This window comes from Rutidosis leptorrhynchoides, chromosome 11 (assembly GCF_046630445.1).
Source record: "Rutidosis leptorrhynchoides isolate AG116_Rl617_1_P2 chromosome 11, CSIRO_AGI_Rlap_v1, whole genome shotgun sequence".
In the NCBI taxonomy this organism is placed as follows: Eukaryota; Viridiplantae; Streptophyta; class Magnoliopsida; order Asterales; family Asteraceae; genus Rutidosis; species Rutidosis leptorrhynchoides.
The window spans coordinates 129,914,310-129,930,626 of record NC_092343.1 but is presented as its reverse complement, the minus strand read 5'-3'; positions in this window follow the sequence as shown (position 1 = coordinate 129,930,626).

Genomic DNA, 16,317 nt, shown 5'->3' with positions numbered 1-16,317 from the left:
AAATCATGCCATCGAACCGATGTTTTAGTTTCAGGAATAACTAATAAGCTTGCACTCAAGATATAAGGTGGATCACCCAGGGATCATAAAATGTAAATATAACAAATATCAACAACCTTGCACTCAAGATATAAATATCAAATATACTTTATAATGGAAGGAATTGGCACAATAATAGTATTCAGGCAAATGACTTTTCATAAATTGTACAATATATAAATTCATGGATTCAGTAGCTTATAAAGTACACTAATTAACACTCAAGCAATGTAGGAATTATGACGCAGTTATAACTGTAGGTCTAAAAAGCATTGATTTACGCATGAAGCTAGAGACAATGGATTGATTACACATCAAAAGAGAACAAATAAGAACATTTATTTATTTTTATCTAGTAATGAAAAGAAGGTAATAATACCTAAAAATATAGAGAACCAATTTCATACAAGTGATTTAAAATTCATGACCTAACTAAACTTTGACTGACTCAGGACTACTTTGACCTGACTTTTTAAGCGTTTTGAGTGACTCAATACGAGGTAATCCCTAAACCGACGCATCGGTGGGCTTACTTTAACAACAATGATATCTAATCTGCTTAAAACCAACAAAAGTATCAGAAGATATAGAACTAACTACCACATGTACACACAGCTCAAAATTGAGATTCATAATATCAGTCAGATATAGGCAACTTAAAAGGTAAAACCAACAAAAGTACCAAAAGATATAGAACTTTGACATGTGCACAAAACTCAAAATTGAGATTCAATTTATCAGTTATCAGATATAGGCAGCTTAAAACCAACAAAATTATCAAAAGATATAGAACAACTATGACATGTACACACACCTCAACATTGAGATTCATAATATCAGTGGTCAGATAAATGTAGCTTAAAACCAACAAAATTAACAAAAGATATAGAATAACTATGACATGTACACACACCTCAACATTGAGATTCATTAGATCAGTTATCAGATATAGGCAGCTTAAAAGAAACAAAATTATCAAAAGATATAGAACTATGACATGTACACACAGCTCAAAATTGAGATTCATAATAGCAGTAATCAGATATAGGCAGCTTAAAACCAACAAAACCAACAAAATTAACACAAGATATAGAATAACTAAGACGTGTACACACAGATGATCATCAAATCAATTCTCTTTTGAAACTAAAACAAGTCCTGAAATCATCGTGTTACCACCCTAAAAGTCTTTACAACAACATTTCAAATCTCTATTTATTTTTCTTAAAACTCACAAAGGTAAGAAAAAACCCTATGAATCTGAAGGCGCACCACACCACAGGCACCCATGGTGAAGAACCAAACGCCGTAAGGACTTTGTTAATTCCCGGAAAACTTCTTGCAATTTGAAAAAGAAAGAAAACATCCAACACAGAGATCATTACTTTCACGAGCTCTTCGTTTACCGATTCCACAAATGCTTCCGAAATCACATCCCGTAAATGCATAAGAAAGCTCTTTCTTGATTCCCTATATGAATGATGTAACAAAAATCAAATACACTATAAGTTTATTATAATATACTGTAAGTAACAGTTATGCAACAGAACATTATAAACAGTAATAAACTCACTCATCATATGATCTAACAAAAGTTAAATATAATATAATATTGTCATAAAATATAACTAACAGTTAAGCATCAAAACATTATAAACAGTAATAAACTCACTCATCATATAATCTAACAAAAATCAAATATAAGTTTTTGTCATAACATAACTAACAATTAAGCATCAAAACATTATAAACAGTAAGAAACTTACTCCTCATCATCATTCACATTCACAGATTGATTCTCATTAGTGGACCTGTTCATCGGAAAACGGTGTGAAGCTATTACTAACAAATTGCAACTTATAATAACTCGAAAATTAATTGAAATTGATAACACAATGAAAACGGAGTATACATCCCAAAAACATCAATATTTTAAGATAAAACTTACCTCGCCGGAAACGGAGCACGTGACAGAGGAGAGTAAGCACATTGTGATTTCAAATCCGATTTCAGAGACGGTAACCTAGGTACCGGAATTTTAACACGTCTCGATATAAGCGACGGTAACCTGAGATAAACATAAACATGATTATTATAATGAAAAATGAAATGAAATTATCAAAAGAAAAGGAACCTACGGTGAGCTGAATTTGATTAGCAGAGATTGTTTGGGTGAGAAAACTCTAGCAGCTTCCATTTTCAGACAAATTTTTTAGAATATAGAACCGCCGTAATCACAGATTTTTAGATGACTACTTATACTTGGTACAGTAAAAAACCCTAAAACTTTAATGGACTCTAAGCACACAATGGGCTTAACATAACCTAAAAATGTTCTAATATAAAATTTAGGTATAATAGTGTTTGCATTTGCGTTTATAACTTGATTATTTAATTATCATGTTTTCAATTCAAAAGTAATCATATTCTATAGTTTGACAAGTTAATAAATATAACAATTATTTGCGATTTAAGAGATTCAAAACATGAAAATGAAAAAAAAGATATTGCCTTTTATTGCAGTAAAACGTTATTATTAAATTATTGCATTTTACTTGATATTTTAACAAATGAATAGATTTACCAAACACTAGAGAGAGTAACTATTTGATTATGTTGTCAAGTACTCCATATAAACAAATCCAAATACTATTAATTTATAACACGTCTTGGTACAACTAATTATCTGAATTTAACTATGTAGCGCATAATCAATTTACAAAACGAAAACCCAAATATTATCTTAGTATCTATTTTGGTTTCATACTTTATCTACTAAAAAGATTGTAAATAAAAATTAAATAAAGCTTTTACGAGAGCATCTTAAGCCTTTAACTTGGGTTTTTTTTAGAACAACATGAACTTTTTATTAAAAAGTAACAAAAAGCCATAACAAGTAAGAAGATTAAGTGACCAAGTATTCCAATTAAGATTAGCTTCCTTATACCTCGATGAAAGTCAATTGAAAGATGATAATACAATTGAATCTATAATGTGACATTTTTTGAACTTATTCGGGTCAAAAATACTTTCGTTTCTTAAACACCATAAGGTCCAAAGAGTAGCGTAGCAAACCGCTTCCAAAATTATTGTCTTCGTAGGCGACTGAATGTATGACATAATCCAACTCCGAAGATCTTTGAACCGTTTGCCAAACTGGAGTGATAATGTCTAACCAGGAAGCAATGTATGCCCAAAAATGTACAAAGATCGTGCATTCAAAGAATATATGTGAAAGGTCTTCAACGTGCAACCAACATTATGTGTACAACAAATTAACATTAGAGACACCCCTCTCCAAAAGGCTACATTTTCTCTAGAAGTATGTTTAAATGAGCGCGCCACATGAAGAAATGGGGTCGAGTGACCGACTGTGGTTGGCAACGAGGATGATGATGTGCCTGTCGACGAGGGCTGGGAGTGTAGGCGACAACGTTATTGGGGAAACATGGAAGATTATTCTGCCACTCTCTCTGCTTTTATAATTGACTCTGTACATAACTATCATTGTACCGACCAACACCTTTTAGATCTAAATTAAATAAATACTCGAATAACAAGTTGGTTAGGAGTATGGCAGGAATTCTATTGTTTCGAGTGAGGATCCCGAGGATGTATGCCGTTCGTTGACTTTCCTATTTTGTCGCTTTGATGAAGTCATAAAAGGACTCGAGAGTTACAAGGTGTCGAGGGTTACAAAGTGGAGGCTATTCTCATCATTTCCTTGAACCCTCCTCCTTCAACTAAATCGAAGAAGCAAAGATAGAAGAGATTGTTCATGGCTATTCGACCTAATAACTGATCTTCAAATTTAATCTTTCTTTAGGTGGAGTAAATGAATTAGTGATAATTAAATTAATATGAACTTCTTATGTTCGTCCATTTTTATTTTAATTTTTGATAATTATGAACATTCACATCTAAAATTTTATACATTTCAAATACCTATCGTGATAATTAAATTTATAAACCATAAAATTTAACAAACGGGTTTTGGTCTATCATTGCGCCTAACCCCTTTTAGATCTAAACTAGTGAAATGACCCGTAAAAATCACAGGTTTGTTTAAACGAAACAATTTAATGACATGTTTTAGGTATTAAGTGAATGTAAATGCTAAAGTCATTTATTTTAATAACTCGTGGAACCATGAATTTGACTAAGAAACTTGTCGTTGTTTTTACAAATATATAGAGACATGTATTTTCGCATACGTATGTAACGTTGTTAATTTCGTAAATAGAATTCATATTTGAATATTGATAATATGATAATTATACTTATAATTATTATAATAAAAATATTAATAATAATAAAGTTTGTTCTAAATTGAGTAATTATATTTTTAATAATAATTATTAGTAATAAGAAATGTTTTTTGAATTTTTTTTAGAAAATTAAAATACAATTATTATACAAAGTTGTACAATATGATTTAAAATTTTTAAATGTGTTCATTGGGTGTTCTGTAGAAGATTGTACAATTTGTTTTAAAGTTTGTAAATATAGTCATGTGAGTGTTTTATCATAAGGTTGTACATAATGTTTCAAATATTGTACATATGGTCATGGGATGTTTTACCATAAGATTGTAAATAATGTTTCAAATATTGTGCATACAGTCATGGAGGTGTTTTATTTTCTTTCCATAATATTTTGTATGTTTTTTATGGCATTATCGTGTTTTTAAATATTTAATTAATTAAGTAGGATTTAATAGAATTAATATATAAAATATTAATGACATCATCATTTATATTATTAAAATGTAATTAGCTAAATGATGACATCATCATTTTAGAGGTTTATTAGACTATATAGATTAAATAAATACTCAAATAACAAGTTGGTTAGGAGTATGGCAGGAATTCTATTGTTTCGAGTGCGGATCCCAAGGATGTATGCCGTTCGTTGACTTTCCTATTTTTTTCGCTTTGATGAAGTCATGAAAGGACTCGAGGGTTACAAAGTGGAGGCTATTCTCATCATTTCATTGAACCCTCCTCCTTCAACTAAATCGAAGAAGCAAAGAAAGAAAAGATTGTTCAAGGCTATTCGACCTAATAACTAATCTTTAGTCAAATTTAATCTTTCTTTAGGTCGAGTAAATGAATTAGTGATAAACAAATTGATATGAACTTCTTATATTCGTTCATTTTTATTTTAATTTTTTGATATGAACATCCACATCTAAAATTTTATACATTTCAAATACCTATCGTGATAATTAAATTTATAAACCATAAAATTTAACAAAAGGGTTTTGGTGTTTAACAAAAATTAGTGTTTCAAAAAAAAAAAAAAAAAAAAAAAAAGGTTTGCATTTGGACTGCCAATAAGGGAATCCAACAAATCAGTATCTGGCCCAAGATGTAGCCCAAAATAAGAAGCCATAATGCAAGCACATTAGTCAGTAAAATGGCCCAAAACGCAGCCCAAAATCAGAGCCCAGATCAGCATTTTCTTGAGCTGAACGTGTATGCTGCAGAACAACCACTTGTTGCTCGATTCACTAGTTTCTGAACCATATTTCTCGATTTATAACTTGCGATTTGATTCATCATTCTGTCAATGCCATCAATCAGCCTTTGTTCCATCACACCCTCCTCACTCAATAACATCATTAAACAACCATAACTCTGAAAAACCTAGTGGTAAGAAGGCATCAAGTACCTAACAAATACTCGTATAGTCGTATATAGAACAGAAAACGGTTTAAAGGAAGCTTATGCATTATAAAAAAGGGTAAATTGATCACATGAATATTTTCAAAATTTGAAATAACGTCGATCCAAAGAATTAGTGGTCGTAAATGAGAGGTCTAGAGTAGATGTGGCAAGATAAGTAGATTAAGGAGTTTGTTTTAACATGTGTTAAAACAAGTAAAAATAGAACATATGATAGAATAACTTATTCTATTTTTTTGACGACGGTTATGAGTGAGAGATAGAGGTCCGTACGCGATGTCGGAACTCATTCACCCGATCATTTCGTGAGACGAACATTGCAGTCCTACCGCCACCAGGAGAAAATCCCCACTACGAATCCATACGAGCATCGTGCGTGATAAAACTCCCTCGGGTGAGGCTCGAATGCAAGACGTTCACAACCTTCGAGACCCATGAAATGGACGAATAACCTCAAGTGAAATAGCAGCTCATGAAGATCGAACCACTGACTATCACCAATGAACCAACACCTTGAGGTTAGCATAACCTATTACTCCGTATATGATCATGATAACTTATGATATTAAAACAACTTAGAATGATGCAAGCACTGACAATATGTATATACAGTAGTTGGTATGAGTGAATGACTTTATCCTACCTTGGACTCATTTGATAATTAAGATTGCCGTAAGCTGAACACATTTATGAATAAGTAATCCACCAGTTACATATAACTAACTCATAAGCAAACCAAAAAAACACATATGCGATTGTTTCTACGTAAGTCCGGCTAGCGGCTACATGTACAAGTACAAGGTCTAAAACTCCTTAGCGGGGTGGATTGCCAATTGACTGTTTGCATTCCGAACAGTGTCTGTATGTAGACACGGATCATGGTGTAGGAACCGTGAGGTGGTTTAAGTCAATTTGTGGAGCCAAACTGTGAGTTAGTCTATCTATCGTTGTGTTGCTAAGTCTTTGAGTTTTAGAGAGAGAAAGTACTGTGTGAGAGGAAAAGTGTGTTCTCTACCACAAGACCAAGTGCCTAAAATGTGATGGCCCATGTGCCCTATTTATTGGCACCTGGGGTCTCCGGATTAATTGGAGACACGTATCATTGATATCGCTCAAATCAGACATATATTTTATTGCAATATCAAACGATTTTCCCTCAGTTTTGTGCGTATTTGAAGGCATTATGGTATTTCGGAGCTTAAAAGTCAAATACGAAACGATGAAATCTCCTTATGAATTGGAGCTGATGATCTGAATATACACAAAAGAAAAAAATTTAGTAACATATACAGTAGAGTTTACTCATGTTGGATTGTTGAACAAATAATATTCATTGTGTATGTGTATTATATGTATAGTGAAATTAAAAATAAAGAGTATCAAACTATCAATAGTTAAATATTACTGCTTTATTCATATTTATCATTCATAATTGAAAAGAGACCTATTACAAAGACATAATTCACAGCTCGAAATATATACTACTAGCCTGTAAGAGCCCGTGCGTTGCACGACAACTCTTAATCATATATATACTACTAGCCTGTAAGAGCCCGTGCGTTGCACGACAACTCTTAATCATAAAAAACAGTATCTAGTTTCCAATGTGAAACAAAAAATAAACAACAAAACCTTCAAATTAAGACATTAATCATGTCTATCGTTGATTAGATTTTGTGATGGAAAATCGTGTGTACATTTAAATTTTATAAACGCAGCGGAACATGAAAAATAAACATCTTTTATTAATTTTAAAATAAACATCATTTATTTTATTATAAACTTTCAAGTAAAACATTCACACGATTAACGATCCCAACAAGATCCAATTACACCACTAATAATTGTAAAATAAATAATTCACAAAGTGGAGTTTAGATATACCTTCAACGAGCGATGCAAGAATGGTAGAATCAACTGTCCACGTCTAGGTTGAAACATATATTCAAAGTGTATGAATATCTCTATGGTTGATCCACACAGCACCTCGAACAACACCAACCAGATGCTAGTCCGTATATAACCCGAAAATAATATGCAATATTATTTTTATGTTTTAACTTTGAAAAGCAAAATAAATCAATTCCTTTTCTTTTGTGTTTGCGTATCTGGTATACTCAAGAAGAGTCAAGTGTGTTAGACCCTTTAGGCCTGTACATAATTGGTAGTATAGATTTGTGTTATGACGTGCACACTGAACCAACAAACTCCCACTTGTGCATGACATAACATCTAGAAAACTATACCAACATATATTGGCGTCTAGCAACACGTCAATGCCCCCGAGAATATACAAGTGTTTGTTTCAGCTAAAAGAACTATCATTATTATTATTTTTAAAAATGATGTAATGATTGAGTGTCTATCATCCCTTTATTACCGATACCTAGTTAACATGAGACATGGATCTAGTCATTCTCATTTGTCAACCAATTATGTTTCTCGATCTAAAAAATTTGAATGCGATCACCAAGTTAGAATTGATCAACAATCAGTATAGCTTAGATACGGCCGTGTAGATATCCATTCATTTTCATCGAGGGGCCCAGCGGTATCATACTCTCACGTAGAGGAATAAATCTCATTTTGATTATATGCGTTCATCATGTACTTCATATCATACTCAATGATGGCCTTTATAACTACCTTGTTCAGGATAGCGTTTAACCATATCAAAGTATATTATGTCATACAATCAAAAACCAACATATACATCTCAGGTCTAAGGACACAAAGACATAACCATTATGAGATTCACTATTGACGACGATCCATGTAGTGACATCTCATGATTGGGTCATTCCAATATTCATCATCAATGAATACATATGAATTTTGGCCTCAGATAGTTAACTATTCATCATCAGTGAATAAAACCAAATTTCATAATAATCTTAATTCATGTTACTCCCATAACATGACCGATTATGGAGATTTTAGAATAATCAACAATTATTCATGGACTAAACATGCTAATATAGAACACAGTGATATAAATGAAAACGATCATACCAAGTATCTCAGTTCATTAAGATAAAACTGCTTATCGTTCCAAAAATATCCAAATACTAAATTACAAATGAAAAAGATTAGTAGCTTAATGAAGTCCAATATTACTAGCATGATCATCATGCTGGCTGTGCATCAAGGGCTTCGTGAACGGGTCAGCCACGATAACATCTGTATGAACCTTAAGAATACTAATTTCATTCCCCACAATGACTTCACGAATGTAGTCAAACTTTAGAAGAATGTGTCAGATAATTTTATACATGTGATTCTTTCGGAAGTGTTATAACAACCGAACTATCACAATTATCTTTATAGAAGATTTATTGTTGTGTACTACTCTGAGTTCAACAACAAACTTCCTTATCCAGACAACTTTCTGAGCAACATCTCAGGTAACAATGTATTCTGCTTTTGTTGTAGAATGTGCAACAATGCTCTACTTTGAGCTCTTCCAATTAATTGTCTCGTCCATCATGACAAAGACACAACCTGACTGGGATCGAGAATCATCTCGATCAGTTTGAAAACTAGTATATGTATTATGGTTAATACTTAACTCCTTTTCTAAACCATCGTAAACCAAGAACATATCTTTAGTACTCTTCAAATACTTAAGAATATTCTTAACAACAATCAAATGTTCTTAACCTAGATTTTGTTGATAATGACCCGTCAAACTCAAAAATAATGAGACATTATTTTAGTACATAACATGGCATACATAATGGATCCTATAGCCGAAGCATATGGGATACATTTCATTCGTCTTATCTCATCATGTGTGATAAGACTTTGAGACTTGCTCAGGGATATGTCCTTTTGAAGATGCAATGCTCCAAGGTTGGAGTAATGCATGCTAAATCTATGCAAGATAAGATATGTACATTAATTCAAACCAATAAGCCATTTGAATCTATTTCTATAGATCATGATTCCTAGTATATAAGTAGCTTCTCCAAGACCCTTTATAGAAAACACATTTTCAAGCCAAGACTTGACATCTTGCAAGTTGAAATGTTATTTCCAATAAATAGAATGTCATCAACATACATGATCGAGAAGACTACTTGGCTCCCACTAGATTTAATGTAAACACATAGCTAATCTTGGTTTTGAGAAAAACCAAACTCTTTGATATTCTCATCAAACTTAAGATTCTAGCTCCTGAATGCTTGCTTTAATCCATAAATGGATTTTAGAAGCTTTCATACTTTAATAGGATGCTTAGGATATATAGATCCTTTCTGCTGAACCATATATACGTCCTCGCTTAGGTCGCCATTTAGAAAAACGATTATGATATCCATTTACCATACTTCATAATCATGAAAAGTAGCTATGGCAATAAGTATCCTAATTTATAAAGCTCGTGATCAGTGGAAAAGTTTCATCATAACCTTTTGCCATGAATCGAGCTTTAAAAGTGTTTACATTACCGTCCATGCTAGTCTTCTCTTTGAAGACTCATTTACACCCCATTGTCTTACAATTGGGTGGAAGATCAATCAAGTCACATACTTGATTATCTTTCATGGACTGCATATTTGCATTCATAGTATCTCGCCATTTTTAAGATTCGTGATCTTATATGGCCTTACGGTAGCTAGAGGGTTCATAATCCTCTAGGTGAGGTTCATCTGAATTAATCAGATAATCAAACCTCTTATTCCGATGAGGAGTTCTACCAGGCCTATGAAGTTCAGGTGCAACGCGTTCTGACTCACCAACAATGCGCTCAGATTCAACGTGTGGATAGCTAGTGCTTATAGAAGGTATGTTACTTTGTGGTTCTTGAATTTCTTCAAGATCTACTTTACTCCCACTAAATTCTTATAAGAGAAGATCTCCTTTTTAAGAATTCAATAGACCGAGTAGAAAACACTTTGTTTTCAGCTTCGTAGTAGAAGTAGTAACCCATTGTTTCCTTTAGGTATCCCATAAAGTGAAATTTAATACTTCGGAGTTTTAATTTGTTTGAAGTTTCATGCTTCACATACACTTCACAACCCCAGAATTTCAAATAAGACAACTTGGGAATCTTCCCATGCCATACTTCATATGGTGTCTTTTCTACCTTCTTGGTTGGAACCATATTGAGTATGCCTGCAGCAGACTCTAATGCATAACCCCAAAAAGACGGTGGTAAAGTAGTCAGACTCATCATAGATCAAACTATATCAAGTAAAGTTCGATTCCTCCATTCAGATTCACCATTGAGTAATGGTGTGTGAGGTGAAGTGAATTGTAAGACAATCTCACAATTCTATAGGTGGTCCAAAAACTCTTGACTCATATACTCATTTCATCCATCAGAATGAAGTGATTTAATTATATTTCCAATATGACTCTTTACTTTATTTTGAAAGACTTTTGAACATTTCAAAAACTTCATGTTTATGTTTCAGCAATTAAAACATAACCGTAGCTACTATAACCATAGTTTGTTTAACGAAGTAAGATTTATCATCTCTAGACATTGTTCTAAAGGGCCACATACATCAATATGTATTAGTCCTAAAAGATATGTAGCTCTTTCACCTAAATCAGAGAAAAGAGCCTTTGTCATCCTTTCACATAAACATTACTCACATACATCAAATGAATCAAAGCCATTTGATTCCAAAAGTCCATAAGAATGGAGTTTTGAAATGCGTTGTTTATATGACCAAGACGACAATGTCATAGATAGGTCTTATTCAAGCGTTGCTTGAATCACTTGGCGTTACAGGTATACATAGAATTCTCATTTGAAATCAAACCATGCATATCAATTTCAAAAATACCATCACTTAGATAGGCATTAAGATAAAAAATATTATCCTTAGAAACTGAAATACCAAAGTGCGTAAATGCAAGTTTAAAACCAGTATCATTAAAATCATATTGCTCCTAATACTAGGAGCATAATAACATTGTTTCAACAAAACAATAAGACCACTTGAAAGAGTAAGCTCATAGTGACCAACGGCTTCAATCGAAGATTGATTCCCATTGCCCACTCACAAATCCAGTGTGCCTTTCGTCAGTCTATTATTTCTTCTCATTCCATTTATATTGTTACAGGTGTGAAGACCACAACCGGTTAACAATGATCTAAGAATCACTAGAAGAAGTATATAACTGTATATGAAATATACTTGAGATTTCTAGCCTTACCAGCATTGCCTTTTCTTAGCTCAGATTGGTAGATAGGACAACTTCCCTCTTCAATTGCCAACATTTCCACAATGGAAACATTTAGCGTCTTTTGTTGGGATTTACTTCTTGGAAGGTGGAATAATTTTCTGGCAAATGATTTACCATATCCCTTCCACAAAGTATTCGACTTATTCTTTTTCACCCTTCCCTCCTATTTCTTCCTGATCATCGAACAACATCCGATAAGCATTTTGTTGAGTAGCAGCAACTGCCACAGCAGGAAGAACGGATAAAGGGTTCTAAATTTTGTTCAACTTCCATTTATGATTGAGAAACAGTTCTCAGTTTGCATTGCCAGTCTAGGAAGTTTGAACATTGAGTTTATCCTTCTCCAACAAAGAAGGAAGTGTTTTTTGGTTTACGTTTTGATTATTTGACATCTACAACAGATATAAGATTCAATTTAGTATTTTCGATATTGAGCTTTAATAAATTAACTACCCAAGTTTTTATAATATTTTTAAAAAACAATTAATTTATGAAAGCCTAAGATCCACATAGAGGTTCCATAACCACATCTGTTGATCAGCTAGCAGTTATGGAGTCTATTGGTAGGTAGCGGGTACCAATTGCATTACAAATGCAACTCTTAGATCTTTATGGGACCTAGAGATATATGTAGTCCAACAAACCACTATTATCTAATGGCATGTTTATCCCATCCCTGCCTCGAACTCAGGTCTCACCGTGAATACGATTAAGTCGTCCAATTTGGAAACAGTGAAAATTTACGCTAGTCTCACTAGATCGAAAAAACCACCTCGTGGCTATAATTCAGCCTAGTCTCACTAGATCAGAAAAATAACGAGGAGTGTTTGCAAGCTCATTGGATGGCAGACCTAATTTTTACGGGTATTTGAAAAATGTTTGTGTTAATGAATAATGCATGCACACAAGATTCGCTACACTATTAGTTAAAAAACATTTTAACCAATTATATATATGTCAATCGTGTTTATGCGTCTAGTTTGTTATTTTATTTTATATATAAAAATAACAAATACACACTGTATATCGTTTTAAAACAGTTTTAAAAGATGTCGCCCATATATATTATTTGAGTTTCAATAAACATTTAACTTTAAACTCGTTAGAGTTTAACTTTTTAAAATCATCAATTTTAAGCTTGAAACTCGTTACCGGTTTTATTTGATGTTTTCATCAAAAACATTTAGCGTATATTATATTATAATCAACAATTAAATATAAATGCATAAAATAAAACACAATCATGCATCACACACACATAGCCTAGCTCAAAAATCCTATGCTTGATCCCATGAGCCAACATGGGATCAAGAGGTCAAACTAAGGGTAATATAGTAGCTCTCACTTAATTCAAGAATCAAGTAAAAACTTTACAAACGCCATCGTTGTCAACTTGACCTGTTCGCCATCTTCTAAGTCAAACTCCACGTTGCATCTTTATCTTTAATCTTCATCTTATTACATTTATTTAAAAATGAAAAATACAACTAATCTAATACTTTTACAATTTAAAATAAACTTAAATACAATACTATGAAATTGAAAATAAATAAAATACAACTTTGGCTTCAAAATGACCTTTATAATAAATAATCAACATGATTTAATATTGCGGTAATCAACAATCACAACAATCATACATAGGTCGGGGCATTATGGGCTATGTATGCTATCACAATTTTAATAACTACATTATAAAAAATCTATATATGCTTGCCCATGGTTACAATGCATGTGTATAACCATGGAATACAACAATCAACAATTATAACAATTATTCAAGCCATAACAATTAAATCTACAATTTAAAGTAGTGATATTCTTTCAATCATATTTGTGTTTCATGAGGTTAAGTCTAGATCAACCGAGTTGACTTTAAAAACCAAAAAGGTTTTGACTTTCACCAATACACCACAAAGCTAAATCTAAAGAAAATCACGCGACAATTAAGATGGTGTAAAAGCGGCTCGGATACCACTGATGGAAAATCGTGTGTACATTTAAATTTTATAAACGCAGCGGAACATGAAAAATAAACATCTTTTATTAACTTTAAAATAAACATCATTTATTTTATTATAAACTTTCAAGTAAAACATTCACACGATTAACGATCCTAACAAGATCCAATTACACCACTAATAATTGTAAAATAAATAATTCACAAAGTGGAGTTTAGATATACCTTCAACGAGCGATGCAAGAATGGTAGAATCAACTGTCAACGCCTAGGTTGAAACATATATTCAAAGTGTATGAATATCTCTATGGTTGATCCACACAGCACCTCGAACAACACCAACCAGATACTAGTCCGTATATAACCCGAAAATAATATCCAATATTATTTTTATGTTTTAACTTTGAAAAGCAAAATAAATCAATTCCTTTTCTTTTGTGTTTGCGTATCTGATATACTCAAGAAGAGTCAAGTGTGTTAGACCCTTTAGGCCTGTACATAATCGGTAGTATAGATTTGTGTTATGACGTGCACACTGAACCAACATTTTGAACCTTATTTTTCCGGTTAGAAAAATATAACAGCATACAACATTAATAAGCATATGGTTTTATGAGCCCGTGCAACGCACAGAAGTGTAAAAAAGTAAATAATTAATTATATGAAAAACGATACATGATCTCATAAACAAAAACATAGAATTCCTCAATGATGATCTCATAAACAAACGCAGCTGCATATAAACCGAGGAAGATGATAGAGCCCATTGAGCCTATCACGACTCCAGCAACAACCAATGGTCACCGTAACATGGCTGGACCTTCAAAAGGCACACATATAGTTTAGAGTAGAAATTTCTTCCTCCTTATATGATAAATTATCAACCCATTATTATAATCAAAATGATAATGTGTTAGTAAACAAACATAGTGTTTCATGTCAAAGGAAGTTTAAGATTGACTTAAAATTTTTAACTCTCTTCTACTGTTCTACATACCTCAGTAAAAGCTTTCTCCTGTAGGCGACATTCCTCAAATATAGATATTTGGGTAATCACAGGGCGTAAATACTACTCAAACCGTATGCATATATAAATAACAAAACTTACATGGCTGAACAACTAATAACAATAGTAACAAATTTTCCTCTCTTCTTAAATTTTACAAATAGTCAACATATCATATATGAGTATACATTACTGTGTTATTGTAAAAAAGATACTATAATCGCTGTGTTATTGTAAAAAAGATACTATAATCGTTAAAATAAATACAGAAAGAAAAGCATGTACTTAATCCCAATTGTGAGTCATTAACCCATAAGTGGTAAAAATATCAGCCCGAATTAAGCCGTTTGTATACAAATGGGTTAAAGTTGATACCTTTAAAAAAATGTAACCATTCAGCATTAAGGCTATGCTAAGTAATGAAAATAATCCATAATAAAAAGAACAGATGTATAATAATGCGATAAGTAACTAAAGAACGAACCTGAGCAATAGAAGCTACTTTTACGGCAAAAGAACCAATAGAATGAGACAAATGCTTTGCTGCACCTGTGTACATATCTCCAAGAACAGTGGTCCACTTTTTATTTTCTTCAGATGAACAACTTATAAATAAGAATGACATACAACCACTATCTAAAATTCACAAACCTTAACTTTGAGATAGTCACTGATATTGCTCCAAGTATATATGTTTTATTCCGCAATATCTCCCTCATTTCATTCGGTTTTGATGATCGTTGGGCCCAAAAGTTGTTTTTCTGCACCAAAGTCTCGGTTAAAGGCTAAAAGCCTGATTTGGTGTAAAATTGACCAAATCCTAATCAAAAATTGCAAAGAAAATGACAAGTGCAGGAAACAGCTCCAAAAGCGCCGCTCCTTGACAAAGAGCGTCGCTCTTGATGATCCAAAGCGCCGCTCCTGAAGGAAAAGCGGCGTTCTCATGCACGTTTTGGCTCCATTTTTCACCAGTGACCAGAAGCGGCGTTCCTAATTGACTAAAGCGCAGCTCTTGACAAGCAAAAGCGCCGCTCCTAATTTTAGCCAAAAGCGCCGCTCCTGGTGGAAAAGCGGCGCTCTTTTCAGTGATTCAGCCCCGAATTTTCAGCACTATAAAAGGAAAGAGATAGGTCATTTTTCAAGAGAACTGCAGTTTTTACTCCGAATTTCACACACAAAACCCTAATTTCATCATCCATTAGAGTTTTAAGGTGATTTGAAGGAAGCAAGCTCAAGTTTCATCATCATTAGCTCTAGATCTTTCTCTCTTTATCATTTTGGGTTGTAATTTCCACTTTACTTTACTCATTTTGCATTTATTAGTTGTAATCTCTACTTTTCTTCATCTAGCTTTGAATTAATTACTTGTAATCACTCAAGATGATGTTTATTGATGTTTCTATGCTTATTACTAGTGTAATCTTAGC